Source organism: Hyaena hyaena, unplaced genomic scaffold (assembly GCF_003009895.1).
Source record: "Hyaena hyaena isolate Hyena2069 unplaced genomic scaffold, ASM300989v1 scaffold_1015, whole genome shotgun sequence".
NCBI lineage: Eukaryota > Metazoa > Chordata > Mammalia > Carnivora > Hyaenidae > Hyaena > Hyaena hyaena.
In genome coordinates this window covers 279,182-295,291 of record NW_024081652.1, presented here as the reverse complement: position 1 = coordinate 295,291, position 16,110 = coordinate 279,182, and the positions used below count along the sequence as shown (strand labels likewise).

Sequence of the window (16,110 nt, the reverse complement as noted above, 5' to 3'; positions counted from 1 at the left end):
ATACTGATGGTTATTGAATAAAAGTACTGTATCAATGCTAAATTTACTGAAGTTGGCACTGTATTGTGGTTATGTACAGACTATTGATATCCTTATGAAAATCACAATGTAATATTTAGGGGTAAAATGTCATGATATATGTAACTTAGAGCCTCAAATGTTTTAGAACAGACACACACCTACGTAAGGAAAGGATGTAAATGATATAAAATGTTAAAAACAGGGAAATCTAAGTAAAAGATATATGGATGCTTCTTGTACTATTCTTATTCTTATAACATTTTAATAATTGTAAAGTTACTGTCAAATAAAAATTGAGTAATAATGCAGTAAAATGCATTAGTCAATGCATTATTTTATTTTCTCTGTGAAAGTCCCTTGGTTCTCCTTCAAATAAAACTGGACACCTCTATAAAGATTACCTGCTGCCATAAAGAACTGCTTTAGTGCCCAAAGTGAACTTTTATAACATTCCGTTTTATCTTAAGTCAGGCTTGAACATGCTATTGAAGAAAGTCACCAAACAGAATTTCAGAAAGTAGATGCAGTACAAGTATACCACCTTGTGGCTGAAAAATGAAATGCAATATGCTTTTACCTCAGTAGTTTCTGAAGTTGAAAAATAGTCCAGAAAATAGCTTGGAATTTTAAAATATATACTAGCTCATTTTTCCAAGATATAGGCTTTGCAACTAAAATTATCATACACATTCAGAGTTCTCCAATACAATCTAAAGATCCTTACCAAAGAGCATGGAAGGCAAGATACACACACAAAAAGATTTATGATATCTTTTTATTTCTAGTTTTATGAAAATAAAAAATGTCTACTCCCAGATAAATACTAAGTGTCAAAGTTAGGAAAACTGAAGTAATTACAATTTATATTTAAATGACTTTAAATATTTCTGTCACACCCTTTAGATAAGGATTTTATAACAACATGAGAGAAAGAGAAGGCGAGAGAACAAAGGGGGGTTGTGGGGGGGTGGAGGGGGACACACTGCTAAATCCAGTTTGTGTTAAGAATCTTGGGATGACTTTTGTATTCCTTTTCATTAGGGGGGAAAAAAGCCTATTTTTATTTTTCTAATTCCCTTCTCACATCCGCAGTGCTCCTCCTTAAAGCAGCTTAATTTACAATCCTGGCTTTGAAATATGAGAGCCTTAATACTCATCTCTGGGGTTTAAGTCCTCAAACCAACATCAGTCCAACTTACTTTCTTTTACCTCAAATACAATTCCACTCTTGACCCTTTCTTTTTTACAACAAAATAGAAAATAAACTATTGGGAATGCATCAAAATAAAAGATTTCTGCACAGCAAAGGAAACAATCAACAAGACTAAAAGGCAACCTATGGAATAAGAGAAGATATTTGCAACTGACATCCAATAAAAGGTTATATTCAAATATTCAAAATATACAAAGAACTTTTAAAACTAAACACTTAACGGATTTGTTTTAAGTCAGAGTAATACACTGGGGAGATCTGTGGAACTTGAGAACAACTATACGGGTGAATTACTAAAAGTTTAAAATGTACTTTTAAAGAGAAAGAGTCTTTAAATTCTATCCAAATAAAAAATACAGAGGGGGTGCCTGGGTGGGTCAGTCGGTTAAACGTCCCACTCTTGATTTCGGCTCAAGTCCTGATCTCGCGGTTCATGGGTTCAAGCCCCAGGATGGGCTGTGCACTGACAGCATGGAGCCTGCTTGGGATATTGTCTTTCTCTCTCTGTGTCTCTGTCTCTATCTCTCAATTTCTCTCTCCCTCCCTCCCTCTGTCTCTCTCTCCTTCCTTCCCTCCCTCCCTCTCCCACTCATGCTCTCCCTCTCTCAAAATGAAATAAATATTTTTTTAAAAATACAAAAGAAAGACATCTCAAGGGTAAAGAAACCAGACCAACAAGCCAGTGTCTCCCAATTCTGGCAAAAGTAAGCTCCCCAATTTGCAAAAGTATGCAAACTGGCATAACAAAAGGTGTAACTGGATTTTGCCCAGACTTCAGGGAACAGGAAAAGAGGCTAAAAGAAGCCAGCCTATCGGCCTATCATTCTTGAGCTTCCTACTATTAAAAATAAGAAACAGGCACAGAAACTAGAGTAGCAAAAACAACTTTGAAAAAGAACAAAGTTGAAGGATGCACATTATCAAATTTCAAGACTACAAAACTACAGCAATGAAGATACTATGATATTGGAAAAAAGATGAACATCTGTACTGATGAAACAAAAGAGAGCCCAGAAATAAACCCACATATACATGGTTGACTAATTTTCAACAAAAGCGCAAAGGCAATTCACTGGAACTGAATGAACAGTGCAGGCACAACTGGATATCCACACGGATATAATTTTTTTTCTTTTTTGATTTTTTTAGCGTTTACTCTTTGAGAGACAGAGCATGAGCAGGGGAGGGGCAGAGAGAGAGACGGAATAACAGAATCCAAAGCAGGGTCCAGTCTCTGAGCTGTCAGCACAGAACCCAATGTGGGGCTCGAGCTCACAAGCAGTGAGATCATGACCTGAGCTGAAGTCGGATGCTTTAGGGGCACCTGGGTGGCTCAGTCAGTTAAGCGTCCGACTTTGGCTCAGGTCATGATCTCATGGTTCATGGGTTCCGGCCTCACGTCGGGCTCTGTGCGGACAACTAACTTAGAGTCTGGAGTCTGCTTCTGATTCTCTGTCTCCCTCTCTCTCTCTGACCCTCCCCTGCTCACGCTGTGTCTCTCTCAGAAATAAATAAAACATTAAAAAAAAAAATGAAGTCAGATGCTTTACCAACTTGAGATACCCAGGCATCCCCAGATACAATTTTCAATAAGTATCTTGTAACATATACAAATACTAACTCAAAATGATCACAAACCTAAAGAATGTAAACCTATAAAACCTCTAGAAGAAGATGCAGGAAAAAAATCCTTTGTAACCTTGGGTTAAGCAAAAAAAAAGATTTCACCAAAAACATGGTCTTATATATAAAATAGTTGATAAACTGGATTTCCCGCAAATTAAAAAAAATCTGCTGTTCTAAGGAGATGGTGAAAGAAGAGAAGACAAGCAAGACTGGAAGAAAATATTTTCAAGCCACATATCTGATAAAGAACATGTATTCAGAGTATATAAAGAACTCTCAAGGGGCACGTGGTTGGCTCTTTAAGCTGAGAGGCAAACTCTTAATTTCAGCTCAGGTCATGAATCCAGTGTCCTGGGACTGAGCCCCGTATCGGGCTCCATGCTGAGCATGGAGCTTGCTTAAGATAATCTTTCGCTCACCCCTTCACCCCTCTCCCCTGCTCCCACTCTCTCTCTCAAAAAACAAACAAAAAACTCTTAAATCACAATAAAAAAATAAAGAACTCAATGTAAAAAACTGGTTAAAAAATTAATGATCACTTGACCAAGGAAGATATACAGATGCAAATAAACAGTAATAGCTATGTTCAATGTCATTTGTTATTAAGGAAATGCAGATTTGGAACCACAATGCCATACTACTACACATAAATTAAAATGGCTAAAATCAAAACAGCAGACAAATGGAACTCTCATACACAATATCAGCAAGAATGCAGACATGCCCTAGCAACCCCCACTCCTAGGTACTTGACCAAAGACAATGAAAAATTGCTATGTTCATACGAAAATCTGCATGTGAACACTTACAATGGCTTTATTTGAAATCATCATAAACTGTAAACAACTCAAATGTCACTTTATTAATTTTCTATTGTTGTCATAACAAATTACCACAAACTTGATAGTTTAAAACAACATATATGCATCATGTTACAGTTCTGTAGGTCCTAAATCTGGTATGGGTCTCACTGGACTAAAATCAAGAGTGTCCACATGCTGCATTCCTTTCTGGATGCTCTAGGGGAGAATTCATTTTATGCACCTTTGGACTGCTGGCAGAATTCAGTTCACAGATATTGTACCAAAGTCCCTGCCTCCTTGCTGGGTGCAAGCTGAGGATCATGTCCAGATTCTAGTGAAGTCTCGTGTTAGATGTCTCTGACCACTTCTGTCTTCCTCTTCAACTTTTAGGAACTCATAGAATTAAGTTAGGATATCCTGGATAATTCAGGATATCCTGGATAATTCAGGATAGTCTTTCCATCTCAAAGTCCTTAACCGAAATCAAATCTGCAAAGTCCCTTGTGTCAAATAAAGTAACATATCCTCAGGTTCTGAAGATCAGAATACAAACATCTTTGGAGAGTCACTATTTTGGCTTACAAGATTACCTCAAATGGGAGTAGATTAAAAAACTATAGTAAGCCCACACAGTAAAGCACTAACTACTTAGCAATAAAAAGGAAGAACTATTGACATACACAACACAAATCAATTTCAAATGCATTATGCTAAGTGAAAGAAGCCAGACTCAAAAGGCAATAAAGTGTATTATTCCACCCATATGACACTCTAGAAAAAGAAAAGGTATAGGGATAGAAATCATATCAGTGGTTTTCAGAGGTTGAGGGTGGAGGGAGTGGACTACAAAGAAGCCTGGAGGAGATTTTTAGTGTGACAGAACTATTCTATATTGTGATTATGGTGGTAGATAAATTACCATCCATTTGTCCAAATTTACAGAACTGTATAGCAAAAAGGTGAATTGTACTGTATCTAAATTATACCTTAAACTTTTTAAAATTGAAATACCACAAAAGTCTTAGAGCCGGCTCCAAAAAATTAGATCATATAGTAGTAAACTGTTACCTTCAAAAAATAAGAAATGAGGCAAAACAATCTTAATTTTTCTCAAAGGGCCTTTCCACAAAGCAAATAAATCCATAGCTCTATGTCCCTCAGCAACCTCCCTCAGCAAAAGATGGCAAAATTTACATCTTTCCTCCATTTCCTCTCCCCAAATATTATGCAAAGAATCAGAGTAAACTCCAGGTTTCTTCTGATCCATGATTCTTTAAGGAATCATAGTATAACTGTCCCCACAACTCTGTTTCTGTGAAGAGGCAATTCCCTAAATATGGGGCTATATTCTACATAAAAGTTACGAAAGGAAATCAAAGAGGTTTTTCTTTTTGTTTTATCCCAATATTCCTGTTTTCAAGGAATTAGCATGAGATCACTTTGTAAGTGCATTTAAAGGGACAAACTTGTGGGGGCACCTGGGTGGCTCAGTCAGTTAAAAGTCCAATTTCAACTCAGGTCTCCATCTCATCACTCCTGAGTTCGAGCCCCGCCTCACGCTCTGTACTGACAGCCCAGGGCCTGGAGCCTGCTTCAGATTCTGTCTTCATCCCTCTGACTCACCCCTGCTCGTGCATGTCTCTCAAATATAAACATTTAAAAATATTTAGGAAAAAAAATACAAGTACAAACTTGTAAGATGTGTAAATTTTGTAAACTTTGTAGAGTCTTAAGAATTAGGTCACAATGCCATCAATACTTAGTAATACTTTCTGTGAAGATTTCATGAAAAACGTATCCTTTCATTTCTGATAAACTTACCCTATTATGTAGAATAGTCTACACTTAAGTATTATAGCCTAACAGCAATTTATAAAGGATATGAGAACATAAGTGGGATACAGATAACCAATTTATTACCATTTACCAGCCTGAAAACACAGTCAGTCCTTTATAATTCATATATGTCTAAGACAATTGAGCTTATAAAGAGTAACCTCAACATAACAAATTGATCGCATTTATGAGAAAAATCCTTTTATGCTTGAAAATATATATACAGTAGTTTCTCTTAAACTTTTTTTTGTAACAATTGAAAATTTTAGACACTTATAAGCAACAAATAGTTTTTTTAAAAGCAACAGTAAAAAATAATCACTAAAAATCACAATGAATTATTTCATGTTCATCAGGCTTTCATTAAAACAAAATATGTGGGGAAAATCCCCAATATTCAGCAGCATAAAGTGGAATTTTAGGAACAGTTATTATTCCAGATTCGGAGTAAAAATCCCAAAGCAAATACAGCAATGTGTTTTTATCAATGCTTACCATGTGGCAGGTACTATTCTAAGCACCTTAACAATCTTTTTCTCACTTAATCACCATCAAAATCCTACAGGTGAGGTGCCGATATTACCCCTATTCTCCAGATTTAAGTAACATGCCAAACATCAGAGAGGCAGCAAGCTGTGGAGTTATGCTGGCAGGCATTATTAAATTTAAATTAAATTTAAAATGCAAACAGTTTTATTATAGAACCTTGACTCTTTGCATTTATTTAGACATGCTACTACCTACAGAAATACTTCTCTAAATAGTAATACCTAAAAAATTACAAGTAGCCATAGCCATATATATATATATTCATACAGCTAATATATATCTCAAAGCATAAAGTCAATTTTCACTCTTAATCTCTAGGCTCCAGAGAAAAATACTTCTTTCTTATTGGGTAAACTTAAGCTTTTAAAGCATCAAGATGGAATTATTATTTTAAAAGTTGAAAATTTCAATGAAAAGACACATGAGCAGACAACAAAAGACTCATAATCTGCAAGAAAGGGCCTGAGATGGATGGGAATGAAAAGTCAGGAAACATTTCTAACTGTATGACTTTTTGTACTATTTCGTACTGTCTGAATTATTTTCCCCACTGAGGCATTTTATTTGCACATATGTACTACACGATCAGAAGAAAGAATCCCAGGATTGTCCCTCTGGTGTGTTTTCACATTGCTTCCTCATGGTCTATGATGCCAGCTGAGGTTGTCAGTACAATGAAAGCAAACTGGTGGGATGGGAACAAACTTTTCTGCCATTTTTCTAGATCTCTGAGTCATGTATCAAATCTGGCGCTGATCACTCCCAACTGTTTAACCTGCTCATGATGTTCAAACAATTTCCCCGGCTCTGTCATCAATGATTTCAAATTCACCAATGAAACCATGCTTCATCATCACAGTTGGAAAACGGACCATGACTTTGGAGCACAGCCTAGTAAGAACCTAGAACATGGTGTCTGCCTCACTTTTTGGCACTGTTTATTGTTTAGTTTAGTTCTTTGGCATTGTCAATGCTCTTGAGAGCATGTGCCAAGGCACTCATGTACACCATTATGGCAGCACAGAAAGATGGTACTATTTGTATTTTTTAAACCATGCCATGTATTTGGCTATTCACTTAAAAAAATTGATGGAAGTATAGGTTCACACAAGTTTGTAACAGAAAACAAAGGAGGGATTGAAAGGAAATTAAAGAAATAAATATACAGAACAAATTTACTGATTAAGAACAGTCTAATCAAGAATTGTGAAAACAATATTCTAAGATAATTCTTGACGGTTATAAAGAGAAATATGCCAAAATTAAAATTAAAAGAGTACCTCGGAGCCCTACCTTAAAACTTAAACCAAAATAAATTTCAAATGAATCAAAGATTTAAACATTTAAAAAATCCAAAAAGTACTAAAAGAAAATATGAAAAATACTTTTTATAATTTCAGAATAGAGAAGGCCTTTTCTAAATATAAAACTCAGAAAACAGAATAACAAAATTAGACTACATAAACATGAAATAGTCATGCATGAAAAAAAAAAATAAAAGCCTTAAAAGTATTTTTTAAAAGAGCAACAAGCAAAAAATAATTGCAACCCAATAATATATTTTAAAAGATATGATCTTTTATATTTATATCAATATATTAAAAAGACCAAAGTCCATGGGGTGCTTGGGTGGCTTAGTCGGTTAAGCGTCCGACTTTCACTTAGGTCATGATCTCGCGGTTCGTGGGTTCGAGCCCCGCGTCGGGCTCTGTGCTGACCCAGCTCAGAGCCTGGAGCCTGTTTCAGCCTGTGACTCCCTCTCTCTCTGACCCTCCCCTGCTCACGCTATCTCTCTCTCTCTCTCCCCTAAAAATAAATAAAATATTAAAAAAAAAAAAGACCAAAGTCCTCCAACTACATACAAAGGATAAATAAATGACAGAGTTCACAGAAAGCGCCAATAGCTCTATGATAAACTGAAAAACGGTTACTTTTGTTCATAATAAGAGAATACAAATTAAAATTCCAGGAGATACTAGCTTTTTTTAATTTTTATTTTTGAGAGAGAGAGAGAAAGAGAGCATGTGGGGGGGGGGAGGGGGCAGAGAAAGAGGAGTAAAGAGAATCCCAAGCAGGTTATGTACTGACAACAGCAAGACCGACATGGGGCTTGAACTCAAGAACCATGAGATCATGACCTGAGCCAAAGTCACACTCAACCAACTGAGCCACCCAGTTTTACACATACACTCCACATGTAGAGGTACAAATCAGTTTAACCTCTATAAGTCAATTATGGCAAAACCTTTTAAAATTTCAAATATGCAAACATCTGACTCAACAATTAACTTCTAGATATTTATGATATACACAAACACAAATGAACAAGATTACTTATATATGAAAATATTTATATCATTTTTAGTAACAGAAGAGTAAACAACTTACAGGTCCATCAACAGACTGTTAAATTTTTGCTACATCAACAAAAGAGTAGTATACAGGTATATGCAGGAAGCCTTATCCGTACTAGGTAGAACAAAACCCAAGGAAAGACATAATACTGTATGGAAAAAAATTAAGTGGAAAAGGTATGGAATAGTTTGCACAATATGCTGTCATTATGTGTGAAAGGAAAAAATACATACACACATATATTTGTCAACTATGGAATATCTCTGGGAGGATGCATGAGAACCTGGCTTACTGTGGTTTCCTACAGGAAGGGAAATGGGAAAAAGGAAAAAGATTTATTTTCACTATATGTTTTAAAAACTTTTGTACTACATGCATGCATTAACCATTCAAATAAATAAGCTCTTAAATAACAGACACTAGATACATGGTTATATGGGAAAATGTCCTTATTTTCTGGAAATTCACACAAATACTCAGAATTACTATAATTCACTTTATAAATAACTTCAAGAAAAAAGATGAAGCAGAAATGGAAAACTGAAATTGCTATAATCACTAATTCTAGCCAATAAGAATATGGGAGTGTCATTATACTATTATACTCTGTATTTTTCTTTACCTTTGACACTTTTCATAATAAAAGTAAACAAAAAAAAAAACAAACAAACCTAATACAATGAAATTCCTTTTTCTAACTCAGACAAGTAATGTTATTTGTCTGGAAAAAATCTTGTATTAACATAGGGAAACATCTTTAAAAGTTATATATAATTTAAGCAGTTTCGGTTAACATAAAACAGAAATGTCACCTTGCTTCACCATCTTTGGATCTCAGGCCACAGCCTTATATTTATTGTGAATTCATGGAAAACAGGTCAGTTTCATCCAAGTCACATAAACTACTTCTACTTTTGGCTTAAATTGTAAAAATCTGACTGCAAAAAAATGTTAGTCATATTATATTTATTCAATATTCCCCAAACTTTTATTGTTATCCCATAGCTAACTGACTTTTTTAATAACTCCACTGAGTTTTTCAAAGCAATCAATTTAATCAACTATTCTTTTCATATTGATTATTTCCTCTGTTTATATGTTTAACTAAATTAGGCAACTACAGTAAACTGAACTGGAAACAAACATGAATGATTCTTGGTAAGCAAATACTTCAAATGGTGTATAAAGTTTACACCTATATTAGACAAGTTCACATGTATATTAGAGATATTAGAGAAAAGTCATTAACAACCAGATTAGCACACCATGAACATCAGTGAATTTACTCTTCAAATGAACTAGAAAGGGCAATTAATATAAAGAGAATCAGTTAAGTGATTCAAAAGGACTTAACTTTTTAAAATAGTGATAAGGAAATAGCAGAAAAAAGAAAAATACCTTCTAACATTTAAACAAGTCCTCGAGCAACAAGATGAGACAGTAAACTGACAGACAATAAAAATGACAATAGATACAATTTTAAAGTTAGGTTTCTGGGGGTGCCTGGGGGGCTCATTCAGTTGGGCGTCCTATTTCAGGTCAGGGCATGATCTCATCGTTGGTGAGTTCAAGCCCTGCGTTGGGCTCTGTGCTGACAGCTCAGAGCCTGGAGCCTACTTTGGATTCTGTGTCTCCCTTTCTCTCTATCCCTCCCATGCTCATGCTCTTTCTCTCTCCCTTTCAAAAATAAACATAAAAAAAAAATTTTTTTTTAAATTAGGTTTCTGTAACACAAAGAATACTTGTTTTGTGAAAAGAGAAGTTACTAAACGACAAAACAATGCTTCCCAAGTCCCTCAAAGTTCTTCATGGGGAAATGAAGTTGCAATTCAAATGAAAATCACATCTGAGACCTGTGAGAAGCTCACTTCCTCCCATTCTAAAGAGTGTTCCAGAGATTCTAGCGAAGTGCCAATCTACTTAACATTTAAAAATAACTGGGTTAACAGCAACTGCACTACTAGGAATTTATCCAAAAGATACAGGAGTGCTGATTTAAAGGGGTACATGTACCCCCATGTTTATAGCAGCACTAGCAACAATAGCCAGATTATGCAAAGAGCCCGATGTCCATCAAATGATGAGTGGATTAAGTAGATGTGGAATACACACACAATGGAATACTACTTGGCAATGAAAAAAATGTGATCTTGCTACCTGCAACAACATGGATGGAACTGGAGGGTACTGTGCTAAGCAAAATAAGTCAGTCACAGAAAGAAAGATATCATCACATGATTTCACTAATACATGGAATTTGAGAAACTTAACAGATAATCATAGGGGAGGGGAAGGGAAGGAAAAATAAGATAAAAATAGAGAGGGCGACAAACCATTAGATATTCTTAAATACAGAGAACTGAGTGTTGGGGGCGGTGGGGGGTGGGTAATGGGTGATGGGCATTAAGGAGGGCACTTGTTGAGATGGGCACTGGGTGTTATATGTAAGTGATGAATCACTGGATTCTACTCTTGGTGTCAAGACTATACTATGTTTTATGTAACTTGAAAAAAAAACAATCATAAAAGAAGTAATTGGGTCAATATCTGTCAGTTATCAAGTTGGAAGAAATTGGGAGGAGGGGCTTTAAAACAATATGGAAGGGGACAAATGGGTTAGATAGGTATGAAAAGGTTGGTTGTACAATAAAATTTTCCACAACGGAGTTAAACAAACACACAAATAAGTAATTGGTACACAGCACAAATGGGTTATGTGAGTCAGATGAACCACGGGTCATTTACTGAAGTGCATCATTCCCGAAAAGCTCTAGTCTTGGTTCTACTTGAGACCTATTTTTTTTATTCACTGATTAAAATGCTTACTTATGTATTACTCTACTCATTGATCCAGTGCTCCAGAGCACTGTAAATTTCACTCAAATACTTTAACTTTTTTTTTTTTTTTTGAAATGTTTATTTTGAGAGAGAAAGCAGAGGAAAGGTAGAAAGAAAATCCCAAGCAGGCTCCACTGTTGGGCACAGAACCCAATGCAGAGCTCAATCCCACAATAGCCAAGAACCAAGCCAGTATTAAGAGTGAGGTGCTTAACTGACTGAGCCACCCAGGTGCCCTCAAATACTTTATTCTACTGAAGTTTAGTAACAGTAGTCTATGGAGGACTCTTTTATTCCCAACAAGTTCAGTTTTACTGACATTTATTGAAAACTTCGCATTTGGCTGACACTATTGCCTGTTTGATGAGCTGAACCCACTGGATAGCTCCAATTCATCAAAAAGGACGTGGATGTTTTTCCCTTATTAAAAACTAAAGGTGGTAAGCAATAAGTGAAACAAAGGCAAGAGAAATGTAGTTTAAATTAAATTTCCTACAGCCTGCAGCCCACTGATAGACACTTGAAACATGAACAACATGAGCTTCCTCAATGAACTCATGGCTGCCTTCGTGCCTTCATGTTTACATTTTATTAAAGACTAAAGGTAACCTTATCTTAACAGCAGCTAGCCCCTCAAGGTCCTGAAAGTCTTGCTTCCAAATTCTTTAGAAACTTACTTTATCTCTATCCCCCTTCCCTCCACAAACTTTAAATTTTTTTTTTTAATGTTTTATTTATTTTTAGGAGAGAGAGAGAGACAGTGTGAGCAGGGGAGGGTCAGAGAGAGAGGGAGTCACAGGCTGAAACAGGCTCCAGGCTCTGAGGTGGCAGTCAGCACAGAGCCCGATGCGGGGCTCGAACCCACGAACTGCGAGATCATGACCTAAGTGAAAGTCGGACGCTTAACCGACTAAGCGACCCAGGCGCCCCTCCCTCCACAAACTTTAAAATATATCTTCAGTCATTCACAATCCCAGAAGAGTTCCAGTCCCCATGCTATAATAAAATCACCATTTTGCAGCAAAAACGTCTCAGGAATTCTTCCTTAGCCATTTGCTCATGAATCCCACTTCAAATTTTCTCAATAGTAGCTGTGTTAGGATAGCTCAATAGGAAAACTAAAGCAGCTGCTAATCCCTAACAGCATCAAAGTTCTATCACATATCGTTGCCAAGGTTCATTAACAGAAGAGTGGTCATACAACACAGTTCTGGCTGTTGCTCTCAATAAGACAACTGACCAAGCCGGAGGAATAGCTCAGTACTTTCAGGAATAACCATCTTAATGCAAAGTAGTCATTTAACTCACCTACCTCTAAACACTATACTCTTCTTGCATTCTATCTTCACTAAAGTGCCTAACCCTCAAGTAACCATTAACAGCAGCAAACAGTAAGCTACTCCTATTCTGAAGGGTGGAATAACTTATAAAATATTTAAGAAATATAATTATTACAATGGACTAAAATCTAGTATATTATAAATAGTAACTAGTAGTAGATGACACCAACTTGATCTTTTCAACTACTTGTATTTATAATACCCATGTATTCCATTTTTTAAAGTTTATATTTTTAAGTGGGAAGGGGGCAAGATAGAGGGAGAGAGAGAAGCCCAAGCAGGCTCCACGCTATCAGCACAGAATCCAATGTGGGGACTCAAACCCACAAACTGTGAGACCATGACCCAAGCTGAAATCAAGAGTCACACACTTAACTGACTGAGCCACTCAGGGGACCCCTCCAACCATGTATTCCATTTTAAATAAATATATTCACATCTGAGATGTGCAAAACGATGATTATATGGAGATTTAAAATACTTCCTGCCAAAAATTATTCACTTTGTAAAAACGATTTCCTGTTCACTATTCTTTAGTTTAAATATTCTAGTGAACATAAAATGGTGCAATTTTTATGTGTTACCTAAAACTTGTAATGCCTATTTAGGAATCTATTTTTTTTTTTTTAAGTTAATTACCCAAAATGGGAATCCAGTAATAGCTAATTTAGAGTATGCCTGTCCTCTGCCAAGAAAGCAGCAGTGACCAGGAACAATATTTCCATAACACTCATAGAAATGACTTTGCGGTATACTTTATTTTCAGAAGTTGGATTTTTTAATTTATCTTCTAGAAGTATATTATCTCAATAATATTTATTATCTGTAGGGGAACTTAGTTCATTTCCACCAAATCTTCCCCCAATACCACTCATTAAAAACACATTAATCTAAAACTCATTGGGGCGCCCGGGTGGCTTAGTCGGTTAAGCGTCCGACTTTCGCCCAGGTCATGATCTCGCGGTTCGTGGGCTCGAGCCCCGCGTCGGGCTCTGTGCTGACTGCCAGCTCAGAGCCTGGAGCCTGTTTCAGAGTCTGTGGCTCCCTCTCTCTCTGACCCTCCCCTGTTCATGCTGTCTCTCTCTCTCTCCTAGAAATAAATAAAACATTAAAAAAAAAAAAAATCTAAAACTCATGAAGGGGCGCCTGGGTGGCTTAGTCGGTTAAGCGTCCGACTTTCGCTTAGGTTATGATCTTGCGGTTTGTGGGTTCGAGCCCCACGTCGGGCTCTGTGCTGATTGCCAGCTCAGAGCCTGGAGCCTGTTTCGGTCTGTGACTCCCTCTCTCTCTGACTCTCCCCTGCTCACGCTGTCTCTCTCTCTCTCCTAGAAATAAATAAAAACAAAACAAAACAAAACAAAAAAAAACCCTCATGAAAAGTTATTTAAGAGCAATTCTAAAACATTGCTAAGATCTCCCTAAGGTGTTTGTATTTTTATTCTTTATATATAAAACTTCAATCCTGATTATTTTATTGCACTATTCAAGATTTAAATACCAATATAAACATATTCTTTAGAGCAAAATCATCTTCCATCATAGGCCAAACCAGTACCTATCCTCATTTTTAGTGCTATTTTAACTATAAAACTTCTTTTCCAGAACATTCCAAATGAAGACAGCACCCTGATTCTGGATCTATTACTTTATTTACTTAAAATTATTGTTCTTGTTAAGTGACTGCCATAATTTGTAATCTTTTCAAATCTTGTCACAATACCTACCAGTTCTAAAACACTGCAAAACTAGAGATGCTGAGGTTTTTGGAGTGTTAATATAAAATTGCTCATTTGCTTACCTAAGGTGAACTAAAGTGAAAACCCCATCCTCACCCTTTTGAAAATGAATAGTTAGAAACTATAGAAGTTTTATCTTTATAGTTCCTAAATCTCATTTCTATAAAAATTGTTACAAGTTAACACTCATTAATTTCAAGTTTCAAAGTAGCACACTGTCAAAAATTCCTCTTAACTACTGCTTCTGCCTTCTTGTTATTTTTAGTAGTTAGAAAAAGATTAATTTGCATAGGGCATATTAAATACCATATACATATACACACACACACACACACACCTTATATTGAAAATTGTAACTTTATAGCTTCTTAGACAATTCTAGGAAGCTTCCAATAAAAACTGTAATAAAAGCACATAGGTTGCCCATTAATATAAAATACCAAATTTTCATATATTTTAGTAACAGATTACTTTAGCTGGACTGACTTGAAATTATTTTTATTCATTAAAATTAGGATAAAAAGGTAGAAAAGGTACATGTCTCAGTTGATAAGGCACTGACAAACACATAATTTGCTCCAATGCCAACCTTTTGGCCCTCCTATATTTTTCTTCAATCAGAGTTTTATTTTATAGATATTTTGTACAGTAAGCATTCAGGCAAATGAAGCACTATGTAGCACACTGAAATACATACCAGACATACCAGACAAAAATGGCTACACTCAGCTACAAATAATTTTTTGCCCTCCTAGGAAAAGTTGTTAGATCTGATTTTTCAAAAATCCCTGAAGTACAGATTTTTGGTGTGATATCACTTGATCTTTAAATGCTAGAAACCATTTGAAATTTTACATGTTTAAATCAAACAAAACCTCCCTATGGCTCTAGGCAACCAATCTGTAATTCTGGCTTCTATCTACATTTTAATCAAGTACCTTGCATTAGTTTTCTATTGGCACTGTAACAAAGTGCCACCAATTTAGTGGTTTACGACAACATGAGCTTATTCTGTTGTTGACTACTCTTACAGAAGTCAAAAATCCCAAAGGAGTCTTGGCACAGGAGAATCGAGGTAGTGATGCTTCCTTCTGAGATTCCAAGGAGGAATCTATTTCTCTGTCTTTTCCAGTTTCTAAGAAGCTGCCCTACACTCCTTAGCTTGTGACTCCTTTCCAAGCACATCACTGGAACTTGTTTCTGTCATCCCATCTCTTTTGGATGCCATTCACCTTCTTACTACCCTCATACGGATTCTTGTGATCACACTTATCCCAAATGGTTAATACAAGATCTTAAGATTCCTAATTTAATTACGGCAGCAAAGTTCCTTTCTGCATGTAAATTAACATATTTCGTATGTTCTAGAGATTAGAATGTAGACCTCTCTGGAGAGAAGTCATTATTCTGTCTACCATATTTGTGTTCTGGGAGTTTTTTGGTAAATTCTTGAGATGTTTCTAGATAGATGGTTTTGTGCCACTGTCTAAAGGTTTGTGTCCCCCACAAAGTTCATATATCAAAATCTTCATCCTCAAAAGCTAATGGAGGACCATGAGGGAGAAGAAGGGGAAAAATAGTGGGGGAGAGGGAGGGAGGCAAACCATGAGAGACTCTTGAATGCTGAGAACAAACTGAGGGCTGATGGGAGTGGGGGAGAGGGGAAGGGGGATGATGGGCATGGGGAAGGGCACTTGTTGGGATGAGCACTGGGTGTTATATGTAAACCAACTTGACAATAAACTATTTAAAAAAATAAATACAATTTAAAAAATCTAAAAAAGAAAAAACAT

General features: G+C 36.1%; 1 protein-coding gene and 1 pseudogene across 1 annotated transcript in view; both read right to left on the bottom strand.

Moving 5' to 3' along the window:
* CAAP1 (caspase activity and apoptosis inhibitor 1) overlaps positions 1–16,110 on the bottom strand; it is a 52,673-nt gene that overhangs the window by 21,813 nt on the left and 14,750 nt on the right. The gene's annotated exons all lie outside the window — the stretch shown is intronic.
* LOC120223604 lies at positions 6,626–7,062 on the bottom strand (annotated as a pseudogene).